The sequence below is a fragment of the Biomphalaria glabrata genome, chromosome 3, assembly GCF_947242115.1.
Source record: "Biomphalaria glabrata chromosome 3, xgBioGlab47.1, whole genome shotgun sequence".
In the NCBI taxonomy this organism is placed as follows: Eukaryota; Metazoa; Mollusca; class Gastropoda; family Planorbidae; genus Biomphalaria; species Biomphalaria glabrata.
The window spans coordinates 50,888,762-50,916,573 of record NC_074713.1 but is presented as its reverse complement, the minus strand read 5'-3'; the positions used below and the strand labels follow the sequence as shown (position 1 = coordinate 50,916,573).

At 37.1% G+C, this 27,812-nt stretch overlaps 1 protein-coding gene across 3 annotated transcripts in view; it reads left to right on the top strand.

Moving 5' to 3' along the window:
- Positions 1-27,812, top strand: part of LOC106060200 (leukocyte tyrosine kinase receptor-like) — a 190,196-nt gene that overhangs the window by 4,905 nt on the left and 157,479 nt on the right. For 2 of the 3 annotated variants that reach the window (XM_056022528.1, XM_056022527.1), the window contains exon 2: positions 11,187-11,244. The exons of the other annotated variant lie outside the window; for it this stretch is intronic. The gene's annotated coding sequence lies outside the window, so the exon portion shown is untranslated. The remainder of the gene's footprint in view (positions 1-11,186; positions 11,245-27,812) is intronic. 3 annotated transcript variants of the gene reach the window in all.

Genomic DNA, 27,812 nt, shown 5'->3' with positions numbered 1-27,812 from the left:
CTGCGCGATACATTACTCAATTAAAACCCAAAGTTAACTGAGACAACTATTCCCACGTCTAGCATCGCTACACTATAGTGGACAAATTATACACGCAAGTATACATGTGAGCAGTAATGACGTGATGAGGGCTTCTGATAGCATTGACTAGTGTTAACACAAGAGAGCTTTAAATAGACTCGTCTTTGCTTTTCAGTAAGAAGGAAAGTTAAACAGTTAAATTAGGTTAAACAGTTAAATTAAGTTAAACAGCTAAATTAAGTTAAACAGTTAAATTAAGTTAAACAGTTAAGTTAAACAGTTAAATTAGGTTAAACAGTTAAATTAAGTTAAACAGCTAAATTAAGTTAAACAGTTAAATTAAGTTAAACAGTTAAGTTAAACAGCTAAATTAGGTTAAACAGACAATCTCAGAGCGTAAGCTGGGAAGTTAAACAGTTAAATTAAGTTAAATAGTTTAATTAAGTTAAACAGACACTCTTAGAGCATAAGCTGGGAAGCATGCAAACTTTAGTGCTAAAAGCAGACCCAAAGAATTTTGAAATGAAATCAAGATACAAGAATTTTCTTTAAAAGTTATTTCAAGACTCACACCTTGTAACAGTTCACCGTCTGCATCTTGCCGCGACATCTCCATGGAAAGACGTAATTCAAATACAAGACATTCCTACAGATAAAACGACGGACACTATGTCTAATCAAGTTAAAAGCAACTCATTTACTCAGACTTTCAAGGAAACTAGACCCAGCATCCTAGCAGACTTGAACTCGACCCACTTGCTAATTGTAATTAGTCCTTCCCGCATTCACTAGACGTCTGCGACGGATCAGACGGCGTGGCGGACAATTTATACCCGGATATATCCCATAATCCCACTCAAATCACGTCAGGCCGGCCAATAGAATTGCAGGATTAGTCGCAGCGCTCAACGTAAAGTTGGTGATGTTTTTGTTGGTTGTCTTATTTAGGTCTGTGCAACCAGGGGGCTTGTGGGCCCAGGGAGATTGACCTCTTTGGGGGCCCCTTGCATTTCGACATTAGACATCATGACTTGAGATAATGTACTTACTAAATATATAACCCTTCATTGAAATTGGTACATTATTTCAGTAAATTAACAAGAAATAATCATTAAGACTCTTTTAATGAATAATACCGTTGTTTATTGGCGAAATAATGCACAAGAGGCAAAGCTTAGTTCATATCGCTTCAAGTCGTGCTTTCTGTGAAGCAAAGACATCTACATCGATACTGTCTAGTATTTGTGATTCCATTGACATTAAAACTATGATAAGCCTTTCTTGCGTCTTTGTGTTCCTGAGATACTTTTTGATGAACTTGAGCTTTGGGAATGGTCTCTCACATGACGTAATGGAAGTGGCCTGAGTTTGAAGTATTCGAATGAATGTTGCAAAGTTTGAGCACACATCATTACCATATGAAGCCTCAATATGTCAATTGGTGATTGTGGCACAGGTTTGTTGAAGAAAAGTGCTCGTGCATCAATGACATCATTGAACAAGCGATTAGCCTGTGTTTCATCAAACAGGAAAAAGTTACAGTTTTTCATCAGCGTGTCATCATCCATAGACTTCAAGAGTTGTCTTGGTTCAAGAAGAAACCCAAAGGTGTCCACATGGTTTTCCAGCCTTTGGAATCTGCCTTCATCTTTATATGAAGTCTGTCCAGCACTTCTGTCGCAACACGTTTGAATTGCAGTTCTATTGACAGTACTAGATCAGAGCTCAACTCCCCATCAAGTCTTTTCTTTCTTCTTTTTTTTTTAATACAAGAAATCCATAGCATTCACTACCTTCTATTGTTCTTTCAATGGATTGGGTGATCAATTTTCTCAGTTTCTCATCATTTTGCAGAAAGCATGAAAGAGTTTTTATTTCTTCAGCAGCTTCCCGTATGTGCAGTCCAGACTTTTTGTAGTTTCTTCTGAACTAAGTTGATTTGGCACAGTAGATTTGACCAGAATTCCAGATAAGTGTTAATAATCTGTTTGGAAGACATACAACAGGGTCACTAACTTATATAACAACGTGAAAAGCAGGATTACATGGTAGTGGCGTATTTTAAAATTTATTTGAAAACAAATTTCGCACACTCTTTTGGGGGCCCCCCCTCAAGTGTGAGCCCGGGAGATCTTCAAACTCTCCTCCCCTCCTCCTCCCCCCCCCCCCACCCTAGCTAGGTTCAATCTTAGAGAAGACTTTCTGGCATCAATTTTAAACAAAATATCGCAGCCTGCATTGTTTGAACGTGGCACGCTTGAAGCTAATTAGGCGGGAGTTGTTTTAAGTACTCCTGTACTGTGATTTTTTCCCCCAATAATAGCGTCTGGTGGACTGTTTTAGTTACCAAACATAAAATGCGGACAGTTTCCTGTTTTATCTAATGTAGGACCCATCAATTTTTTACCTTTGTCTTCCCATCATTTCTATTGTTGGTATCTCTTTGTCCTGGTCATGTTCGTTGTAGGAAGAACTTCGATGATCCTCTGCCACTCTGTTACCAAGACCATAGACGTCAAAGAAAAAGAAGCCCTCATAATTTTTTTTTCTTTTCTTGTGCATTCTAGTTCTACGTTAAGTAATAGCCCCCCCCTTTTTTTTATTACAGATTATAAGTAACCAGTCGACCGGCGGCGTAGCATACGACGCTATTTTGCAGGGACGGCTTAGGCCACTGCAACCTATGCAACTGCAGTGGACTCCGCACTTTCATAAGACCCGCGTTATTCTAGGTGTATAAATTATTAAATTAAACCATTTTATAACTTATAACAGATTTCCCGCGGCTTCTTGATTTACCAGGAGTAAAAATGAATAAAATGCAAAGACGAATTTATTTTCTAATACAAACTCTTAATTTTCACTTATTATCCGTATCCCTACCCAAATGTGGCCCCGCGAAATACGTTTCGCATAGGGCCACAAAATGGTTAAGTCCGGCCCTGCTATTTAGTGACAGTTGAATACAGAGTAGATTACTTGTTCTCTTTCCATGACTTTTGGGTCACAATGGTTAAGTCCGGCCCTGCTATTTAGTGAAGGTTGAATACTACTTTTTTTTTTTTCGCTTCTAAAATTACGTGGGGTAACTCTATTCCGTCCAATTTGCAGAAATAAAAGAGTGATCTTTCCATTACTTGATGTCCAAACTCTTGAGCCATGAAGATAATTATATGTATAGATCATTTATGACCCACAGAATGGATACTAAAAAAATGACCACATTCATAGGTTGTAACATTATTCAACAATTTTTACAGAACACTGTATTTTTGTTTCGTTGTTTAAGAAGACTTACTTTTAACATTATCTTTTACATTCCGATCTATAGCCTGTACTAATTTTTATTTCACTTTGGTAATTTTGTGTTTTGTTGTGATGTAATCTGTGAGGTAGGGGTGATAATTTTTACTAAGACAGCACTTCTAGTGTGGGCGAATGGTTTGGGAACGGTTAATCAGTTGTTGCATTATTAGAATTATTTTTAAAGTGCGTATATTCTGATGCGTCTGGTCTTGTGCGGGTGTCTTGAGTGCGGGGTCTTACGTCATCTTAACTTTACACTTTTCTGGTGTTGGCATGTGGGCAGTAAATGTGTTCTAGACATTTGAAACAAGGGAGGCTAGCATTAAGGTCACTTCGCCTTCTCCCTTATAAAAAGAAAAGGTTGTTGTACAATGTCCAGGTGCCCTAAACTAATCCCATGAGGGCGTTGTTTTCCTTGACCTCTTACTGTCTCTGCTTGTCCCTGGTGTCTCGTCTGAGTTGTGTCACGTGATCAAATCTTGATACCTGGTTCTGGTTCTGGTGTAATAAGAATGAAGAAATGAACAATTTGATGGAACAAGCTAATTATGTAACAAATGAACAATTTGATGGAACAAGCTAATTATGTAACAAATGAACAATTTGATGGAACAAGCTAATTATGTAACAAATGAACAATTTGATGGAACAAGCTAATTATGTAACAAATGAACAATTTGATGGAACAAGCTAATTATGTAACAAATGAACAATTTGATGGAACAAGCTAATTATGTAACAAATGAACAATTTGATGGAACAAGCTAATTATGTAACAAATGAACACCTTGATTGAACAAGTTCATTATTTAACAAATGAACAATTTGATTGAACAAGTTAATTATTTATCAATAATCAATTTGATTGAACAAGTTAATTATTTATCAATAATCAATTTGATTGAACAAGTTAATTATTTATCAATAATCAATTTGATTGAACAAGTTAATTATTTAATAATGAACAATTTGATTGAACAAATGAACAATAAGACTGAACAAGTAACAAGACATTCAAATTGAAAACATTAAGAATAACTAGATAACTTCTATTGTTTGTCAAGGAGTCTTAAGTTAAAATCTAAAGTCTTCACTGTAAAAACTGTGACAATAATAAATAAATAAATAATCTTGGTTGGTTTACGACATTAAAGTTAGTTCTTACCAGTGGCGTAGCTACCAATGTGCGGGTGGTGCGGGCCGCACAGGGCACCAAGTGGAGAGGGGCACCAAGATTCCCCCAGTGTGTATTAATTTCCTATTTCCGTGAGCTTTTCAGTAAAAACGACTAATTGTATGGACACGAACAAACTTAAACTACTGTATTTTAAACATGAACTAACGATTTATAAACTAGTCATGTCGCTATTTTGTTTCATCTCCCTGACTATTTCTTCCATACAATGTAAGCTATAGAACAGTTTGACTCTAATTTACTAGATTTATTTCGGACACACGGTACATGTTGTCGCCCCTTTTATAGCGCTCATAGGCTGTAAGTACCGCCCTCTCCCTCTTTAAATGTAAAGGGGCCTCGTTTGTTAAGATTTCAGCAGCGTTTGTTGGGCTTGTCCGAAAAGTGCCACAAATGAACCTTAGTGCCTGTGATTGTACTCGGTCGAGTGATTCGAGGGCAGTTTTACTAGCATATACTTGAGCTGTACTCAATTTGTGATCTGACTGCCCCTAAGTACAATGTGCGTAGCATGTAAGCTCTGGCACCCCACTTTGTGCTGGCCAGCTTTCTTAGTAACACTAACTTCTCCGAGGCTTTTCTTTCAACTTCCTGGACGTGCTGGAGCATTGACAACTTTCTATCCAGGGTCACCCCTAGATATTTTGGCGTGTTTTCACGTTGGAGTCGCAGCCCACTAAGTTGAAGCTCGAATGGAGCCTTAAGAATGTCGATCCATAGGCTGAACAGGGACCAGGTCGTTTTGGCAATGTTTATCTGAATCTGTCATTTGTCGCAATACGAGGAGATGGTTTGGAGGTCTGCTTGTAATGCCGCCTGTATTTGGTCGGCTTTCTTGCCGGTTGACCAGAGGACAATGTCATCCGCATAAAGCAGTTTCTTTGACCGCAGTGAGGTGCGTTTCTTAAATTTCTTAAGTCTAAAGAAGCATCGAGACAATTTCAAGTCACATCATTGCCAGAGTCCACCGACTATAGGCGAGCTGTTAATGGGTATGAATTAACTGAACAATTAAAAGCAACAAAGCAAGATGAGACGGTTATCATTGAATTCAGAAAAAAAGGATGAGGCCGACATCGTGAAAAGAAGAAAATACTTCAATACCGCAGGTTCTAGAGACTAAAGGACAGCACACAAGCATGTCCTCAAAAATTCATACTGAAGAAGCTGAACCATCAGACAGTGTAAACAATACAGAAAGCAGGATAATAAACTCTAGACTGAACGACATTGGAGATTGGCCTGATGTCATCACAGATAATATTCGCATACACCTTTTCACTCAAGGATCTGAAACAGTTCAGCGTATGGACAGTCAATTCAGAGAGGCGTATAGACATCAAGAATCAGCAAAAGGAAAGGCTAGACAGCTTTCTAAGGCTTGGTTTTTCCGGCAAATGTCAAACGGCGAGAAAGTTCTTAGAAAGTGGATGTGTTATTCGCCAAAAAAAAAATAATTATTATTTTGCTTCCCCTGCATGCTCTTCTCAACAAGATCAAGTACCAAATCTTCATTTAAATCCAAAGATGGATTCAATGAGTGGTGGAGGTTATCCCCGAAAATAGAAAAACTTGAGACCAGCAGAGCTCACATTCAGTCATCGCTTGCTTGGAGGGAACTTGAAGTTTGTCTGAGAGTAGGGAACAATATTGACAACAAGGCCCGAGATTTGATTATACAAGAGACGAATACCTGGAGAGTTAGTAAAATTACTATCAAAGTACGATCCACTCTTGAGGGAGCATGTGCTTCGAACTGAGCTTTGTTCCATATCGAATATATACATGTCTCCACAAATACAAAATGAATTTATTACAATATTGGGGGATCACGCTAAAAAAAACAAATCATACTGCAAGTAAAACAAGCCAAATATTTCTCTATTATTTTTGACAGTACACCTGACATCTCAAAGCTGGATCAAATTTCCCAAATTTTACGGTATGTTGTCATGGAGAATGACAGGGTGCAGGTTCGTGAGTCTTTTGTTGACTTCATCGACACAAAGGCTATGATAATGCTGCGGTCATGAAAGGTCATTAAGGTCATGAAAGAATTAACAATATTTGATTAATGAATAGGCCTACATATTATCTATACTATAAAGTAGAATGTGAGGTGTATGTATGTTACTTATAGACATCAAAACCGCTACACCAATCTTGATAAAACTTGGCAGGAATGTTTCTTGGGTACCACCTTAGACCGTAGTGTATGTATTGTAGCCCTAAAACAAACTTAAGAACCTAAAAAAAAATAAAGTTGTCCGACTCTATCAAAGCTGTAGTATTTTATGGATCTAGGCCATGTCTACAATGTTGACATAGAAAAGATCGAAAGGATTTAGACCTAGATCTAATTTTAAGAAATACACTTTGTGCATATAGTTTTTTACTTTGACACATGAAAATACAAAAGAAGATCCTTTGATTTCATTATATAATAAAATTAACCTTCAATTTTGTGTTTCAAAAGCATTTTTACATTAATTAGTTCCTTATATATGTAACTACAGATTTCCTGACGAACATTCTTTCATTAGACAATACCGTAATGAATCGCGTACTAAAAACTAATTCGTTTAATTGTTTACTTTATAATCCCATCCCTAGATCTAAAACACTAATTCAACTCTAAGAGGATAAAACTTCTGTTCGCACAGATAGTTTTATACTTTAACACATGAACATACTAATTATAGTCCATTAACTTCATATATTGATCAAATAAACATTCAAATTTGGTTTTCTAAAGTATTATTTTTAAGAGACTACATTCGTTTACAAAAGCTGCGAAGCCGAGTTGAGATAGGCCTAGATCTATATTCATTCATGAATCGTGTACTAAAAATTATTTCGTTTAATTGTTCACTTTATAATTCCATTCATTTAACAAAGCTATCGCTCTTTTCGGGTAAACCCATTTTCGCAAAACTAATTTTATTTTCGTAGCGAAAGAGAAATAACGTGAAAGGATCATTAGTTAAGTTTAACATACATCTAAATCCAATCCACTACATTAGTAAACACAAACTTAGACCCGCAGGCCGCGGGTAATGCCAGGCTAGTTTTGAAAAAAAAGTAAGGTTTTGCAATGTTATTAATTAGTTAGTTGTTTTGTGTTTTTTTTTTTTTTGGGGGGGGGGGCATCAAGATGAGGTACCGCACCAGGCATCATATACTCTAGCTACGCCACTGGTTCTTACACATTGAAGATCTAGTTAATTTAAAATTTGATTTCTAAGTACTTCCATTGCTTCTATGTACTTCCAATACTTCTAAGTACTTCAAATACTTTTAGACTCTACAGACAAACGATTCTGTGTAAGTTCTGACTTTACAATCAATTGAATCGCTCTTCGAGTCAGTATCTCATTACTATATTGCCACAATTCACTGACTTTGTTTACAGAAGCAGGTCAAGGATCTTGGGTCTATTGTAACAGGCATTGTCTATACTAACACAGGCAGTTCGTTCCTGGGTCACGAGCCAACAAAAAGACATTTAGACTCAGTTCCTCTTGGTGTGTTCAGCACCGTCACCCTACTATCTGCACTTAACAGACATTCGTATGTGTTTATAGAGATACAGAGTCGTAGATTGATTATTGATTTTGACTTTATAGATTTATTGTAGTTCTTTCAATATAAGATTTATGACAAAGTCAAGACAGAGTGACCTTACCCCTGACCTTACCCCACCCCTGACCTTTTCTAGATATGCGAATTGATCAATACACTCTTTAAGTAAAATACAGATATCTTCAGACCTGTCTTTTAAAGGACAAAAAATGTGTCTGTTATAAACTATCTTTTTCATCATTAGGCTCCTATCATTCTCTATGGAGTTTTGATGTGATTCCTTGTGCAACCAGAGTTCTCAGCTTCACCCAGCTAACTGCGTAGGTGTATCTAAGGGACCATCTCTTTTAAGAACAGTTTTCAATGTCACGCTCTTTCAGTTCTTCACCTTCACCTATCCTTTAGTCTGTTAAACCGCAGGGGCACCACACAAGATCTGTTGGCCGTCTTTCTCCATTCCTCTACCTTTTGCCTAGGATAGAATTTCATTCAATAACAGGCCTATCCACTCTTTTGTGTTGTCTTCCCAACGCTTTCCCTGTCTGCCTCTTCTTCTTTTTCCTGGTCAATTTCCCTGCAGGAGCACATTTACGAGCACTGCGGATCTTAAGATGTGGCCATAGATTTTTTTAGTTTGCATTCTTAACCAGTGGTTAGCTGTTTACTTATTTCCCTTATAAATACGTGACTCCTTTCTTGGGTTTGAAATCGATAGCAATTGATTTATTTTTCTTAGTGTTTATAGTCTTAGAGACATTATTCTTTGTATCTTTAAAATCTTCACAGATCAAATTTTAGTGTCCAATTAAGTGCAGGTCTATCAATTCAATGTCTTGAATTCTGTCTGGGTTACAGGACGTGGCATATCTAACATCTGTAGTCCCGAGACGCATTATCTTTATTTTATTCGCTATAACTGAGACTATTAAAAGGTAATCATATAACTTGTATACACTAAAAAACAAAAAGGGGGTGGGAAATTCAAATCGAAATAGTAATTCTACACTGGACTATATATAAATATAATTTAATAAAGAAAAAAAATATTCTCAAGCAATCAGAAAATACAAGTCAGGTAAGAAAATTATTTTATATTATTATTATTTGTCATTTTGTATAGAATGTCTCTAGGCTCAAATATCAGGCACCAATAATATGTTGAGTATTCTCTGGTGTCCAGGCTAATATGACATGTTAAGCACGCCCTGATCTCATTCTTTTATGTGGATCTGTAAATGTGTGTGTGTAGAAGAAGTAGTTTTCTGGTAGAATATTTCCACTCCCTTCCAATGGGGCGCCACAACGCCTTAACATGGTACTCAACAAAATCCCTACCAACGGGACTCTACAACACCGTACGAACGGGCCTCAACAAATCCGTACTAATAGACTCCATTACCCTAGCTCAAAAATATTTTTAGAGTTGTCCTATTGTGTGCTTTGAAAGTGCCTGTTCTGAAACATGTCTTCCCTGGCCTGAGCTCCTTCCCGTGATTTTCTTCCTGAGAAACATGCCTACTGTTCTTTTAAGAAGGATAGATCTTGTGATAGTAAGTGTATGTGTTTTGTGTGGTTGGTAGTGCAGTGTGTGTGCCTGTGTATGAAATGACCAGTGGACCTTTAGTGCACATGGTTGAGTGAACAGCAGTGTGTCAGGACTGTGTGTACAAGGAGGTCAGTTTAGAGAACAAGCGGCTGGAATAAAGAACAGAAATAGAGACTAATATAAGCATTGTGTTTATTGAAGCTCATGTTGTTTTAGTGGGTCTAGTACAGTTCTCAAATCTTGGATATTGTAGTCAGTAGGCCTCTACAGAGTTTAGGAAGACACTATTATCGAAAGACACATGTACATTGAACAGAGCAGCAATTCACACGCTGCCAATATGAACTATGAACTTTGACCTAAACGCTAGACGTGAACAAAAAAGAATTCTGATGATTAAATTGATATTTCATTTCTGCTTCACACGCAGTTCTCTCAAATTTTGATCTTCAAAAAAAAAAAAAATATTGAAAACAAGTGGGGGGCGGGGGGAGAAGAACAAGAGAAAGTGGACAGGGAAAAGATGTGGCATGTGGTGTGTGGTGTGGTGTGGTAGCACTGAGGTTTAACACAAACAACATTGCTCCATATTTTAGATTTTACAATTTCACCAACCCTTCCCGCATCCTGTTATTTTAAGAAAGTTGCACCACACACACACACACAGAGAGAGAGAGAGAGAGAGAGAGAGAGAGAGAGAGAGAGAGAGAGAGATTTCTTTGATTTAGCCTCTTTTAAAATTTAAAGATCTCTTGGGATAAAAAAAAGCTAACAATAGTTACATTTTTAAAGGAGCTGGGAAATGAATTTATGTAATTATTTTTTTACGTGAAAAAATAAAGGGGAGGGGGGAGAGAGGGGGGGGGGGGTGATCCTGAAGTTCAACAGATCAGTATTAAATTTTAAGACTGGCTAGAAATGCTTAAACTCCTGGAGAAGGATCAGTGAATTCAATCACAGCATCTTAAAATTAGATGTGTAACTCGCGAACGCAAATTGTTTTACCTGTTCATATCAGCAGACGATAATCTCAACTTAGTCTCAGTCCATTGATTTCAAGTTTTTAACGTCTGCCTAATAGCATTTTTAAAAAAAAATTATCCCCCTTAGGCCTGTCTCACGTAAAATAAAAAAATCGGTCCAATTAAAAAATAAGTGTATACACACACACTTTCTCACTACCTCTCTCTCTCTCTCACACTCGCTCTCAAAGGAAAGGCTAAATTTATTTCGTTTTATGACGTTTACAAACAGATTGGCTTAGAGAGTACGTTTTTAAAAAACCCAACTATGTTTGATTAGTCTGTCATTACATATGGCCGTATGTCACGTCTGCTGCAAGGAGTTAATGTTTGAAACAAAAGTCAGAGACACTCGACACTCGCAACGTCTTTGTAAAAAAGACAAACGCGTTGTGTCTTTTCTGGGTATATTTTTTATGCTTCTATTCTAGTTTAAAAAGTTGGAAGGAAAGAAAAAACCAAGAAACCAAAACAAGGTTTACGTAATGCCATGTTTTTATTGTGTTGTTTACAGTGAGACAGAAATGAAGTGTATGTTCTCTTAAGATTGGATTTAAGATCTTCATTTGTGGGTAAGTCTTTGAACAAATGTGTGTTTGGTCTGACAAATGTTTTGACTCTACTTTCAGCAACTCATTTGTTTTAGAAATATTTTTGTTCTGTCTTTTTGTCTCTATTTATCTTCCTGTTTGTCTGCCTGTCATTTTCTCTGTGTGTTTGTCTTGTTCGTGTGTGTTGTTCATGTGTTATGTATTTATTTTATATATTTGTTGTATGTATGTGTATTATGTTGCATAAATCTAAACACAGTACAGGAGGTTATACCAAAAAATGTGTTTCAGTGTTTTTGTTTGGGTGATTGTGATTTTGGGCCATAATGGGCTGACAAAAACAAAAGATTATTTTTATCGCTGAGCCCCCAAATGGCGCAGGGTCTGGGATGGGGAGCTCACTCGCCTCCCCTGAAGCCACCTCTTACTGAAACATCAGTGACACATCAAACACCAAAGAGCCATCACATCAAACACCACAGTGTCATCACATCAAACACCACAGTGCCATCACATCAAACACCACAGTGCCATCACTTAAACACCACAGTGCCATCACTTAAACACCACAGTGCCATCACTGAAAAGTGAAGTTTGTTCCTTTTCTTTGTCACAAAATATAAAAGTAATATATTTCATTGTCCGTTGTCGTTTTCAAATGTTACATTTTAGTTATTGACGTTGTCATCTTTTTTATCATTTTAATTAACGTAATTCCCACCGGTAGCGTCCGAGATTTAGACCCAAGTGAAGCATTTTATGATGTGAAACTTCAATATACAATGTAGTGTTAGGGTATTCCTTTCTCAGAACCCGAGTGTTTCAATATATATTTTTAAGGTGTCCGTTAATCCTTTTAAGTAAGAGATCATTTTATTAGTCCAAACCAGTGGAAATTCTGTTTCCACTTCATCAGTACTACAACACAAGCAAATACAAACGTATTTTTAATGTTGTTCTTATTTAATATTTAGATTTATTTAATAAACCTTATATTAAAAAACAACAACTTACAAAATACATTGATACCAAAGACAATACCTTCCTTTATACAACTTATAGAGGTATTATTTGCTCTTAATAACTAATGAATGTTTCATTGAAAAAAATCGAACCATTTTTTACACCGTCCGATTCCCCCCCCCCCCTTTTTTTTTGAGAAAACAAAATCCTTGTTACATGAATGTATAAATCTACTAGACTTTATACATTTTAACGTTTAATTCAGTTCCAATCTGGCCAACGAACTTGTTTTTCTTTCCCAAAGATGTACATCAGCTGTTAAATTTCTAGGAAAATCGTTTCATGCCTTTTTGAGTTCCGTGTCCAGATTTTTTAGCCCACCCACCAACATTTTAATTGTCACGAAGGCCTTAGGCCACTGCAACCCATGCGACTGCAATTGGGCCCCGCATTTTCATAGGACCCGCGCTAATTCTAGGTGTATAAATTATTACGTTAAACCATTTTATAACTTATAACTGGTTTTCTGTGGCCTCCTGATTTACCTGGAGTTCCTGGAAATCTCCTAAAATTGCAAAATATACGGAAAAGAAATTTTAAAAATAAAAATCGAAAGTTCTAAATTTAGTTTTTTAGTAATGTATATGACGCGTAGGACGTAATCATCTTCTTTTTTTAAGTAACGTCTGTATCATATAAGATAAGATAAGATAACTATGAGGACCCTTTCAGACCTTGCAATCTATAGTACAGATGACGTAAAGGTCATCTATTTCTATGGCCGACGGTCAATGAGGGTGTCATGTGGCCAGCACAATTACCAATTGCTTTTACTTTCCCAGGTATCCCATTAGAGTTGGTTGGACTCAGGGGCGTCCTGAATATCCCGAAATTAAAACGCCCAGTCTTTATCGAGATTCGAACCCAGGACCTCTCAGTTTGTAAGCCAACCTCGTTACCACTCATCCACCATGCCTCCGATATTAACTATGGGCAAAGTAAAAAAGGATCCATCAAAGTGTTCGCCACATTCCCCACTCTCGTAGTCACTCTACCATCACAACGACTTGTCTGCTTTTTTTTTGGATAGTTTTAGGTCCGCTAATACGTTGAGAGTGTCATTTCAACTCGCACGCCAAGTGTTGGTAGCCACGCAAGCTCGTGAGGCTAAACAAAAAGTAGTCCCTCCATCTCCAGGATCTAGAAAGACCCCAGGCACTTACAGACCTAGATGCATATTTGAAATAACAGAACTAATGTGTAGGCAAGGATTGAACCCACGTCAGTAGATTAGTATCACTAGAGATTGTACTTTTCGAATCACCATTGTTGATCACGTGATGCCCATACATTTTGAGTCTGTTCCATTGCCTCAAGGGGTTGTCAGTAGGGGTAGTTGCGATGGTATCTTATTTAAACTTTCTTCCATTGAGAATAGTGTGTGTCTACACAAGCTGCATTGAACACAGAGTTTGTATTGATGTCTTTATAGTCAGGGTGTCCAAAGATGATGAATTAGCGAAGGTATGGAACCCATCTCTTGGTGTAAGGAGTGAGAGCCTCCACCCGTCACCATAGTGTATGAAACGCACATGATTCTTTTTATCGCTTTGAATCTTGCGATCTAAATCTTGAAAGTTATGCAGTTCAATTATGCAGCCAAAAGATGGTCTACTAGAGTCTAGATCTCGTTTTTATGGGAGCTGTTTTTAAAGCAAGGAAATTAGCACAACTATGAAGTGCTGTAGGACATTACATATAACTCTAGGACAGTACTCTGGGACAATGATAATACAGTAGGACAGTGCATGATACAAAGGACAATATCCCTTTCTCTCTTTCCCCCCTGCCCCATTATCCCAACTTATCCAGATAAGTGAAAGCACATTGAGAAAGCTAAAAGCATGATATGGCGCTAAACAGAAACTGTTGGAAAAAAATATTTATAATCGCACAGATTAATTTTTATTGGTCTAGATCAGTGATGCCCAACCTAATTCAATCTGTGGACCATTTTAATTTCCAACACTAGTGTCACGGGCCACATGTTGGAAAAGATACAAAAACTGAATGAAATTGACATGAAACTATTTTATTTCAAACCCGATGATCTAGTACTGACATTGAAGTAGTGGGAGAGTTGAAGTGTCTCTTTACACTTCAAACAATGACGAAAGTTCTGTTTATAGTTTGTTATTCTTGTTATTTTTCAAACAGCCTCAGACTTTCTTTATAAAAACAAACATGTTGGCTAGCAATGGTATCATGGTCTACTAAAAAAGTAAAGATCCGTTCACTTTTCCTAGTAGATTCTATAGTCCTATTTCATGAACGCTCAAATGTTAAATGCCTTGGTAGTAACCCATTAGAAAATTGTAAAAGGTCCTAAAGTAGGTAAAGATATATTTTGATTTTTTTTTTTTAAAAAGGGGGGGGGGGAGATTTTTCAAAATTTTGTGGCGACGTTTCGGCGGACCGGATGGAAACACGTCGCGATCTGGCCCGCGGGCCGTATTTTGAGCATCACTGGTCTAGATCTATTTCCAAATGTAAAGACATTAAACTAATTGATACAATGACACTTCGTATAAACTTTGTTGTTTGTTTGTTTTTTTAAAGATTTTGTTGTGTTTTCGTTTGGCTTACCTCTCTTTGGATAACATAAAAAACAAATCAGACCCCCCCCCCTTTCTCTTTCCCATTCACAAGTACGAACTAAACTTAAATACAACAATTATGTATATATATATATAAGAAACTAGTTTGCTAAATAGCACTGAACATCAACAAATCTTGTTCATATCAAGTTCTAAAACTTTTTGAACTAGTGACTGCAGTGTTACAGGACAGTCTTGACCGCTGTGATCTCAGGATGATTACTGGACAATCCTGACCACTGCGATCTCGGAATGATGGCGAGATAGATATCCAGAACATTCCAAAACCTAAAGGCAAAAGTGTACAAGTCTGTCTCTACATTCCAAAAGTGTACAAGTCTGTCTCTACATTCCAAAAGTGTACAAGTCTGTCTCTACATTCCAGAAGTGTACAAGTCTGTCTCTACATTCCAAAAGTGTACAAGTCTGTCTCTACATTCCAAAAGTGTACAAGTCTGTCTCTACATTCCAAAAGTGTACAAGTCTGTCTCTACATTCCAAAAACTTCCGAGACTCAGGGGACCTCACCCACTAGAACATAACATCTCCTCAGGGGGGAACACGAGATTTATGTCTGTCATTAAATGTCTGACTCCTTTTTTTTTGTTATAACACACCTTCTACTGTTCATTCACGCAATAACACATGCAGATCTACATCTTGATGTATGGACCAACACACATGCAGGTCTACATCTTGATGTATGGACCAAAACTCATGCATGCTTGCTTACACACACATATTCACACACATCTCTTACTGGCCAGTGTGCTCACCTCGTACATATCTGTCCTATAATACTATACACTTAGCAGCCGACATTATAGGGTTGGTGTATGCCAAAATCTTCCACCAGCATGATTTTGTGGGATGTGTAGATATGTGACATTGACCGCTTGGCTAACTGGAGACGATTTTGATGAATCGAATGTGTTAATTTCTCGATGTGACCTACTTGACTTATTCCTTATGACTCCAAGTGAAGCGTAGGGCGCAACTGCACTTCGCCATGGGACCCTGTTCTGGGCAATTCCCCTCAGCTGGGTGTTATTGGCGGTCGTTGAATTGTAGCACCAAAACTGCTGGTAGACAACTAAACCACTGAAGGAGTATTTTATTTTAACTTAAAAAAAAAAAAATAACTTATGTTAATAATATAATTACAATTAGAAGGGACACTAAATTATTAGCAAAACACGACTGAGCTTGTTGATAATAGTTCTAAGATACCACATTAAATAAAGTTGACTTCAAGCTATCGACCTTATAGATACTCTTTCGTACTGAGTCTCTCAGAGTGTATTTCTGTATCTCTCTGTCTTTATCTGTATCTCTCTCTCTCTCTCTCTCTCTCTCAGTCTCTTTCTCTTCATTTAGTCTATAACTATCTCTCTCACTTTCTCTTTCACTCGCTCCCTCATTTTCTGTCTTTCACTAGCTCTCCTTTTTGACAGTCTCTTTTCTGTTTTTTACTCTTGTAAAATAGGTCAGCACTTTAAGGGTTAACAGCTTAAAACAAATAATGAATTTTTGTTCACCATTATATACTGGAGGCGCTGTAAGATTGTGTTTGTGTGAATAGTTTGCTAATGTTTTGTCTTGGTGTGTGTGTGCATGGTAACCTAAAACTTCTGCTGTGGCAGAGTGGTAACGCGCTTGGCTCCAAAACCGAGGGAACCCGGCTCGAATTTCTGGTGCAGACTGGGATTTTTTTTTATTTCGGGATCTTTAGGGCACCTCTGATATTAGTTTAGGAAAATTAAAGATGGTTGGTAGTTATGTGCTGGCCACATGACACCTTCGTTAGCTGTGTGCCACGGAAACAGATGACCTTTACATTATCTGCTCCATAAAGTTCTGGAATGGGAGCCACTACGATAGTTCATTTACTGCATACAATAGGATCCAGGGTTTAAATCTCAGTACAACAATATCAAATACACTATGGCCATCTATTATCAATATCAACAGTTTCTGTTCAATAAGGCTTGTCTTCGACTCCGAAGATTAATGAGGACTGCAGTATTTCCCGTGGCTACGCAGCCCCAGCTGTGACCTACATATTTTGTCATATCCAGTGCAAGCCTAACCATTGTCCACCAGTGGTCGATGAAGATTTTCTATACGCCGTTCTATCCAAGGACCAAATATGAACTCCCTAAAATCATCAACACCTCTGTTTCCAAACTGTCTGAACTTGATGGAGGCTCTCTTTAAAACAAGTCAAATATAACTGACTAACTAGAGGATCCTAGCAATGGAATTGTGATGCTGTTTAAGGATACTAGGAAGCACCTGCAAAGACCGCATCCCAAATGAAGAGATTAGAAACAGGGTCACAATGATGACCTGCTGACCACTGTCATAAAAACGCAAACTAAAACTTTTTTGGCCCTACCACAAGGTAGGTCCGGGGTTCGAATCCTGGTGAAGACTGGGATTTTTAATTTCGGGATTTACAGACGACTATGAGTCCACTAGCTCTATTGGTTACCTGACACCAGCTGGGGAAAAGTAAAGGCGGTTGGTCGTTTTGCTGGCAACATGACACCCTCGTTAACGGTAGGCCACAGAAACAGATGACCTTTACATCATCTGCCGTATAGACCACAATGTCTGAAAAGGGAACAATACAAGGTCTCGCAATGACTTTCCTTCAAGGAACACAACCAGGAAACAACAGAAGAGGCATATTGGTGGGAAGACAAAGTAAAACAATGAACGGGGCCTGCCATTAACAGGATTCTATCAAGGCGATAGACACAAGAGGAATTGAGAAAGACGGTCCTCAAATCATGTGCGGTGCCCCAACGGTTTAGCAGACTAAGGGCAGGGCTGGCCTTAGATAATTGGAGGGCCTGGGCGAAATGAATGGGGTGGCCCCAAATGTAATAGAAAAATAAAAAATAAACAATGAAAAATAAAATTACGCAATTTGTTTCAAACCTAGTCAGGATAAAATACTCCAACAATAAACGTTGGACACAAGATTAGATTTGTCCTCTCTAAAACATATATTTTTTGAGTTCTGTGTGAGGCCCCCACCCATCGGAGGCCCTAGGCAGCGACCTTGTTAGCTTATGCCTAAAGCCGGCAGTGCTAAGGGATATTTGAAGGTGGAGTTGCGGTTTGTACAGATTGTTGTCTTTATATCAATAGTTTGTAAGTTTGTGTTTGTGTGAATAGTTTGCTAATGTTTTGTCTTGGTGTGTGTGCGCATGGTAACCTAAAACTTCCAAAGTACTTTCGTACACACTCTGACCTACGTGCATTTCAATTAAGCGTAGGTAACTCTATATCTGAATCGGAAACGCACGTGTCGCCAGATGGCGCTCAACGGTAGGTATACGTACGCGCGTGAGAGAGTGAGCATCGACGAACCACACACACACACACACACAGACATAAAAATCAGACTATATTAATTTGTAGGCTACCTACTTTTATGACTACGTATTTATGACCTATGACATATGACCTATGACATATGTTTACGAGCTTGAATGCCCGAACTATTTTATTGCTCGCACGGACCCAACCCACTGCCTTCCAAAAGTTCAATCAGGACCGACCAGTGTTTCAGGCCAGTATAGATCACATTGCATAGCTTACAAACATCTGACGACAGAAACAGCACGCGCGGCTGGCACGCGCCTATCCCCTTCTAGCATTTAAGTCTGAAATAGTCAATCGTAGGGTCTAACCAATAGCAGGAGTGGAGGAACAAATGCAGCAGATGACAGTGACGTCACATTGCAAATGTTTTCAATGATATTATTCCTTTAGTTTTCATCAGAGTAATCTGGTCTTTGTTACTTCGATGACAAAAAGGGAAATTAATCCTTCAGTATTAAGAGATACGGCTTAATATGTGGGGTTTATCCCCTTGGGTAATTGTACATGTTATTTCTCTCACACCTATTATCGGATCAATTTGAAACTTTGCACAATTATTTATTGTACCTAACAAAACATGAATAAATTTAAAATTTTACCAATTTGTTGATTAATTATTTGTAATTAATTATTTTGTTTGATATCGAAAAAAGGAAGTAAATTATACATTTTTAGAGATACAATTGTAAATACAGAGCTCTTAAGCTTAAATAAGCAAGATAATTTTTGTATCATTTACATTTAGGTTTGCATACCGGAAACAGTAAAAAGTAAAAAAAGAAAAAGCGATATGGTGTATGTTGGTGCAATTTAATGGAACCTAATGTAAAAGATAAGAAACTGAAAAGAGGAAGATTGGGAGAAAGTTTCAAATAAAAAAAAAATTTTGTCAAAAATGCCATTTTGAAATGTTACTGATGTCAACAGTAGGTTCAGTGGTTGAGTGGCTAAAACCGTTTGGCTACTAATCACTGGGCTTGAGTTCGGAAACCCGGCCTCGAGCTGAATAGTGTATGCTGAGCGATTAAAGGCAGCACAGATACTTTTTCCAAGTTATTCCCTGCCCCCCCACCTCTGGTCCACAAAAGAGATAGGACCATAGAGCGCTGAGTATGCTACTAGCATAAAGATTGCGCTGTGCAAATGCAATAAAAAAAAAAAATGTTACCATTGAATTGGGTAGTGAAGACGACCTGGTATTTTCAGAACTTAAATTGTATCACCCAATGTCCAACGCCAGCTTCTTGTGTTGATGTCATCAGCTTCTTGTGTTGATGTCATCAGCTTCTTGTGTTGATGTCATCAGCTTCTTGTGTTGATGTCATTAGCTTCTTGTGTTGATGTCATTAGCTTCTTGTGTCGATGTCATCAGCTTCTTGTGTCGATGTCATCAGCTTCTTGTGTTGATGTCATCTGCTTCTTGTGTCGATGTCATCAGCTTCTTGTGTTGTCATCAGCTTCTTGTGTTGATGTCATAAGCTTATTGTGTTGATGTCATCAGCTTATTGTGTTGATGTCATCAGCTTCTTGTGTTGATGTCATCAGCTTCTTGTGTTGATGTCATCGCTTCTTGTGTTGATGTCATCAGCTTGTTGTGTTGATGTCATCAGCTTCTTATGTTGATGTCATCTGCTTCTTGTGTTGATGTCATCTGCTTCTTGTGTTGATGTCATAGCTTCTTATGTTGATGTCTAATGCTTGTAACAAAAGTAGGTCTAGAGTTGACCTTGGTATGCAGACTGCTTGCTGTATCATAAGTAGGTCTAGACATTGGAACGAAGACTTTCTAATGCTTGGTGTAACAAAAGTAGGTCTGACATTGTTATGCAGACTTTCTACTGCTTGATGTATCATAAGTAGGTCTAGACCTTGGTATGCAGACTTTCTACTGCTTGTAACAAAAGTAGGTCTAGACCTTGCTATGCAGACTTTCTATCGCTTGTTTAAACAAAACTATGTCTCAGCTGTCTGTGGCCAGCCATGTTAGATCTTCTGTAATCTTCAGCCTCGACCACTAAGCCGATTTAAACCAGACTGATTCAAGACTGTAGATTACAAGGGGGTTAACTCTTGAGCTTTTTTTTCCCCCCATTTTGATTAACAGTGGTGGTTGCAACTAGTCGTCAAATAGAATTACCAACTACACAACTTTTTTTTTGTTCTTGTAATAACAACAAATGAACTTTACTGAAGTCAAATAAAAATGAACAATAATGCACAGAAAGAGAGATAGGATCAGAAGACATGAAAAGATAACAGTAACAAGAGAAAAGAGAGAGAGAGAGAGAGAGGCAGACAGGGACAGTCAAAAAGAGACAGACATACAAACAGACAGAAAAAAGAGAGAGCGTAAAATATATATATAGAGAGAGAGAGAGTCAGAAAGATATAGAGATATAAAGATATAGAGACTGATAGGCAGAAGAAATTAAGACAGCTAGCAGAAGAGAAACGTCAACTCGGGAAAGTACGAGATAGAAAAATATTTTATGATAAAATAAACAACCAAACCTATTACATTTTTTTTTTGGTCTTAATGTTTTTTATTTTAAAATCATTTAATCCGTAAGCGAAATGATTTTAACTGTCTTAGCGTTTTGAGACTAGAACTAATAAATAAAATCCTTTTTAAAAAAAAAAAAAAACCCACAAAAGAGGCAAAGAAAAGAGGCCCAAGGATTCCTATGTTGATAAAGCTAAAATTGAATAGCGAAAATTCTGAGGTTTCCTTTTAAAGAAGAAGAAAAAAAAATTGGGGACTAGAACTTTCAATTTGTCTTTTCTTATGTCTCCAGTAATTATACATAAACACTGAACCATAATCTTCAAATACAAAAACAAAATTTAATAAAATACTCAGAAAGACACAAAGGCACACTCTTGGTCACATATGCTAGGACAAATTTGTACAAATGACGCGTAGGACGTAATCATCTTCTTATCTGAAGTAACGTCTGTATTATATAAGACAAGATAAGATACATTTTGCACATTTTTTTTTTACCAGACAACACCAGAATCAATAAAAAAAATTACGAATTAGTTAATTAACTATTGGTAATTATTTTTTTGTTTGGTATCTCGAACGAGGGAAAGAAATTGTATTTGACCAAAATAGTAGTACAGGCTGAATTAGTCCCCTTTATAGGTTGCTGCTTTAAAGAGTGTTTGAAACAAACATTACATAACTATACAATTTTCTATAGTCACCTCACTAGCAGAGTGGTTGCCATTTCAGCTCTAGGAGGCGTAGGTTCAAAATCAGTTTTTTTTTTAAATTTTGTAATTGCTTTTAAAAACTAATTAAGATCAAATTCAACCAGATATAACTTTCTTTCTTCACCACTACCCCCTCCCTCCTAATTTATTAGTGAACTAATTACTAAAATATCATTAGTGACCTTTAATAGTTGTTATCGTTAATATGTTAATATATATGTTAGTAACCTATGGTTGGGTGAACAAAAAAAGGCATAGGAAACTTTCATATGTAAATATCAGAAACCATAAACAAACTATTAATAACTGCATACATATCTAACGTCATTTTACGATGAGCATATATTAGAATTTACAAAATTATCTCTACAGTATTTTTCAATGTGTTCTATTTCTTTGAAATACTCATTTACGTCTGAGCTCTCTGGGAGCAGGGCAAAAAGAGCCGCATCATCAGCGAATTTTGTGAAGGAGCAACAAGAACTATCGGATTGAAAATCATTGGTGTACAAAATGAACCACAATGGCGATGTCACAGCCCCCTGGGGCGCCCCTGTGTTAACTATGCGTTCATTAGATATAACATTGTTTACCCTAACCCTCTGAGCTCTCTGGGTCAAAAATTCATTAGCCCATAGTATTATGTATGGACTAATCTGCAACGCTTTCATCTTTTCAATGAGTAAATGAAGTTGTATAGTGTAAAAGCTGATGAGAAATCAATAAAGAACAATCTTACATAAGTGTTTGGTAAGTCCAGATGTTTGTAGACACAGTTTAAAATATTTAGGATGGCATCGTCTACACCTTTACCCTTTTGGTAAGCAAATTGTAAAGGGTCTAACTTATTACAAAGATCATTCAGAAGAAACATTTTAACCAATTTTTCTAAACATTTAGACACAATGGAAGTAAGTGAAACAGGTCTATAGTCATTCATTTCCTTCGGTTTGGAAACCTTTGGCACAGGTTTTGCTTAAAAAATTAAAATATTTTGGCATTAATGGTCCACTGCATCAGTGGATGAAAGATTTTCTGATAGGGAGAGAACAAACTGTAATAACAAATAGCTCTAAATCAACACCAATAACAGTAAACTCAGGTGTACCTCAAGGAACAGTTTTGGGTCCACTACTATTCTTAATTTACATAAACGATTTTCCAAATCGTATTAGTTCAGGAACAAAATCAGATTATTTGCAGACGATTGCATAATAAATAGAGCAATAAAAACAACAAAAGACACAGAAATTTTACAAAGATAATTAAATTAATTACACAAATGGGAATCCAATTGGAGCATGTCTTTCCACCCAGAAAAATGTCAGTTATTTAGAATAACAAAATAACTAAAACTAATTAATTCCACTTATCTTATTCTTGGTAAACCAATAACACAGACTAAAAACGCAAAATACCTAGGTGTTATAATAAATGAGAAACTGTCATGGAATCCCCATATTGATGAAACTATCAAAAATATCAAACAAAGCATTAGGGTTTATTAGAAGAAATTTCTACAAATCAAATAAGAATATAAAACTAAAATGTTATTTAACCTTGGTAAGGCCAATAATAGAATATGCATCCTCCTTTGGGACCCGTCAACTCCAGAAAACATTAAGAAACTGGAACAGACACAAAATAGAGAGATTAAAAATTAAGATTGAAAAAAAGATTAAAGTACGAAATCATATAAAATAATTGATAATTTTTTAAAAATATTTAAAACTATAAAATCAAATCTATATATCTATATATTCCTAAGGGCTCAGATTAATTAATGTACCGGGACAATAACAGCACTCTCTCACCTGCTGTGGAGGTCTGTACCTCTCATAATCAACTGTAGGATAACATTACTTACGATTAAAGATAGGTTACAACAGTAAAAAAAAACATTATGATTAATAAGATTATACCAACTGTAAGATAAGATTGGAGATAAGAAAATATGTAAGATAATACAAAAAAAAAATGAGTACGATTAAAGAAAACTGTAAAGATAAGATTAAATACTAAAGATAAGTTTTTATTCTTACAATCTTAACTTCTGAGTAGGAACTTTTTTTTCATCTCTCAACTTATAGCACTGAGTTATAATTTCTCATCTTATTTTTTTTTTGTTTTGTTTTATTGTGACAGAGAAAGAAACATTTAAATGTCTTAGTTAGTTGTAGTTATAAGACCATATTATTGAAAATGTCATGGCTGTTATTCAATAGCTAACTGATGCAACATATATTACTAATTGTCACTATCAATGACATAAGTACTGCCACTGGCACTGACTTAAGACCTATCAGTATCCTTTATTCATAAATATTTATATCAGTTTCAACAGTGCTATAAAATATATAACGATGGTATATATTACTTATTCATATGCTTTATGGTAGTATTGGTTTAGCGAAACATTTCCATTAATGAATATATGTATGTACATTTTTTTAGGGCTGCTTGGTCGTGCAGTTTTTTCACTGTTCGTTCTCTATAGTCCCGGGTTTGAGCCTTGTTCGCTGCCATTCCTCGTCGTCCTGCGGGAGGTTGGAATAGGAAGTAGATCATCTCCAACATTGAAAATGTTGAGTTATTTCCCTTATATAAGCTTTGTACTTTGTTTTTTTATTAAGTATATTTTTTTTGGTTTTTATATAACATTATCATAAACTGTTATTATCCTGTTATTTTGTTAATCTTACAAGTAAATTCACCAAAGAGTTACTTTCAAAGACACTTTTAAATATTTCCATAAAACTAAATACCGAACTTTGTCATCAATCACCCTTTATAGTCCAAGTAACTCACTCACGGTATGTTTCGTGTATTGATATTGCATACGAGTGTAGATCTCTGTACATATGTGAATATTTGCTGAAGATAGTGTTACAGCTTTTACTGACAGTCCAGCCCTGGACGAGTATCGGCAGCTTTACCCGGGATCGATTCCACTCGATCTTGTGTTCGACGACCCACTCCTGACAAACAGTGGGTTTTGTTTCGTGGTTATCTCTAGGGTTGACTTTTTAGTACAACTCTTTCAAGAAATGTGGGAGCAAAGTCAGTTGAAAAAAAATAAATAAAAGGGTGCTTGAGGGGGGGGGGTGTTGTGATAAGTTTTGGAAATTGTATGAGTGTGGGGGGAGGGGAGGGTTGGTGCATTGTTGTGATTCTTTGGTCCCCGCAGATGTTACCTCCCCCATTTAGAATCGATCTTCCGTCAGCCCGTTTTGCTTTATCTACTTGCAGACACGATAAACAAACTCGGGCGATACTTGGGGACTTGGGCGATACTTAGGGCTGATTTCTCAGGTTCAACGATACCATGAGAAAGTAACTCTTCTGCTGCTCTCCAACGTTGGACGTGAATTGACGAGATTTCAATTTGGCCTATAGTTACAACTCCAGCCAATGTTGATGAAAGGCCTGCGGGTTGTTTTTCTGAATTTATTGGACAAACTTTTGGAATCCATCATCTCATCATCTCATCATCTCATCATCTCATCATCATTTTGGTTCCACCATTTATTTCTTCTTCGTCTCTCTCCTTTAACCTGGTGGTAGGGTCATTAGGGCACCATTGTTGACTCTCTGACTACTGGAGAATGAATCTGTCTCGGTCTTCTGCCGGTATCAATAAGAGTGAAGAGGCTAATGAGCCATTCCTTTATTTAAGGTCATTTCACGATTTGGGGGAAAGGAAGAGACCTCTTCACTGGCCTAAACCTAAAGAAAACTTGACCTTGACCTGACCTTGACTGAACAATCGAACATCACCTTCACCTTCATCTATTCCTTTCTGTTGGACCATTAAGGCACCACACATGATCTGTCGACAGTCTTTCTCTACCCTTCTCTGTTTTAAATAGAATCTTAAACAGAATCTCTTTCAATGACATACCCGTTCATTGTTTGTTGTTGTCTTCCCATGGTCCTATTCTGCCTGCCTTGTTTTTTCCTGGTACTGATCCCTGCAAGATAGTCATTTTGAGCTCTGCTGACATTGTGATATGACCATACAGTTTAAGTATCGCGTTTCTTTGGCGGTAATCAGCAGATGATCCTGGGGCCCAAACGTCTTTCTGATCTTGTTTTAAATCTCTTTTGTGGTGCGGTCTTTGTAGGTGATACCTAGGATCCATTTATAGCATCTCGATGTTATAACAAGGGTTCTCCTAATTCTGTAATTAGCGTCCAGGATTGGTAAGAATAAAAGAAGGTCACCATGACCAAGGAGGAAATCAGTCTGACTATATGACACATCAGACAGTCATTTAAAGAAAAACATTTATTTATTTCTCTAAATCCTTTTGTCTCTCTCTTCATCTCTCTCTTTCTCTGTCTCTGTCTGTCTCTGTCTTTCCCATCTCTATTTTTTAATCTCTCTGTCTTTCTCTCGCTCTGTCTTTTCCTCTATTTTCTCTAAATCCTTTTGTCTCTCTCTTCATCTCTCTCACCCTCTCTCTCTTTCTCTGTCTGTCTGTCTGTCTCTCTCTCTCTCTGTATAAAAGTCGCAGTGTTTGTTACCAAGCAAACCAAAGGCTGTTAAAATAATAACAAACTCTTGCAGATTGACGCCAATAAAACTAATGAGGTCATGGCATTACATCTGCAATATTATTAATAATAACTTAATATGCGATATACATAATTCACGTCAACGCGATCCTTTTTATTCTGACTTCGAATACATTTAGGACACACGATATAATAACCAAGATCAGGGACGATAACTGAGAGACACAACTGTCTGCAGTTATGGTTCCTCTACTGTATTTTTTCCACTAGTTACATGTTTGGTTATACAAGAGTCTTAAGTAGAGATGGGAAACGAACCGAACCCGAACCGAACGAACCAAACTCGAACCTCACTTATGACCGAACCGAACCGAACCCGAACTTTAAAACTGCTCGGTACGAACCGAACCGAACGAACCCTCCTTTTCTTAACCGAACTAATTTTGCAATTTGTACATCCTTTTTTTTTATATTTTTGGATTATTAATAATAAATTTTTTTACTTATTTTATTTAAATTCTAATGATTCCATTATACTTTGAAAACGTGGGAGGGGGGGGGGGGTATTTTGAAAACTTTAAAAAGAACAAAAAAGCGTCGCGCTAAGATTCCCATGGGTTTTTCCCTACGTGCCGACTCCCCTCTGGCCTTGAATTTTCGCGGGCTGTTTGCAATATTTGTTTTGAATAGGCGCCCTCTAATTAGATCTAGATCTAGACTCTAGTTCCTAGTAAGTAAAAAGTCAACATTAAAATATTGTCACTTTTATTTGAGATGGCATGGTTGAGAGTAGAATATTTGTGGCCGATTAGAGAGTGTAGGTATAAGTCTACAAAAATTTCATTTGTTTTCAAGTTTAAAATAAATTTTAATTATCTTCTATTTAGTGATTTATTTCTACAAAATTGTGAAGTATTTCATTTAGGAATATTATCAGTGGCGTAGCAAGGGTGTGGGAGGAGGGGTGTGACAAGTCAAAAACTCGCTGTCAGAGTCACTCAATTTTATCACAGCATTAATTATTATTTTTCATTATTTACTTATTTTATTTTAATTATTTCCCCATCCTACCCCTAAATTATTCACCCGCCACACCTTTTCCTCTCTACCAGGCTAGACTTAGTCCACCACCTTGGAGAAAATTAGGCCAGTCCTTTCATTTATCTTCCCTTGACCGGGGCAAAGATACGCTCAGACTCTTTGATCTCATCGGCAGGATGTCTGACGCCGCAATTGACTCCCCCCCCCCCTCTTGGGTGGAAGGTAGGTCACTCTTCCCCCCCCCCCCCACGTCTCTCTTTGATCTAAGAGATTACACGGGTCAACACACCGCGTGATACTCCAAGGTGCGGCTCTTGTCGGACTTCACCCACGTGTAAGCTAATTCTTAGCCTAGGACATTCCCTGTGTCCGCCCACATTTCCCAGGCATATATAAAGTGAATTAAATCGAGTCGGACCCTCTTTCATTCTCATACGAGCTGAGCTATCGAGTCTGGACTACTTCACACATTCTTTCTCCTAGAGGAATACCTGGTGGTAAGCCGAACTTAATCACAAGTTCCATCTTAGTTACTCTGTGTATATTTCCATTGGAGTTTATCATGTGTATTTTGCTTAGTTCATTTATATTTAATTAGTGCATTGTGTATTTCTCACTGGCGTAAGTAGAAACATAAACATGTCCTATATATTTATTTATGGATTGCATTAATCTATTAATGCTACGTTGCTCAATTGATCGTTGATGCAACCATGTATATATTTGTACATCTTATTTTATTTCCTTTATCTCGGCTGGTCGCCTTGATAATTTTACTAGCGCACTGATACTGCG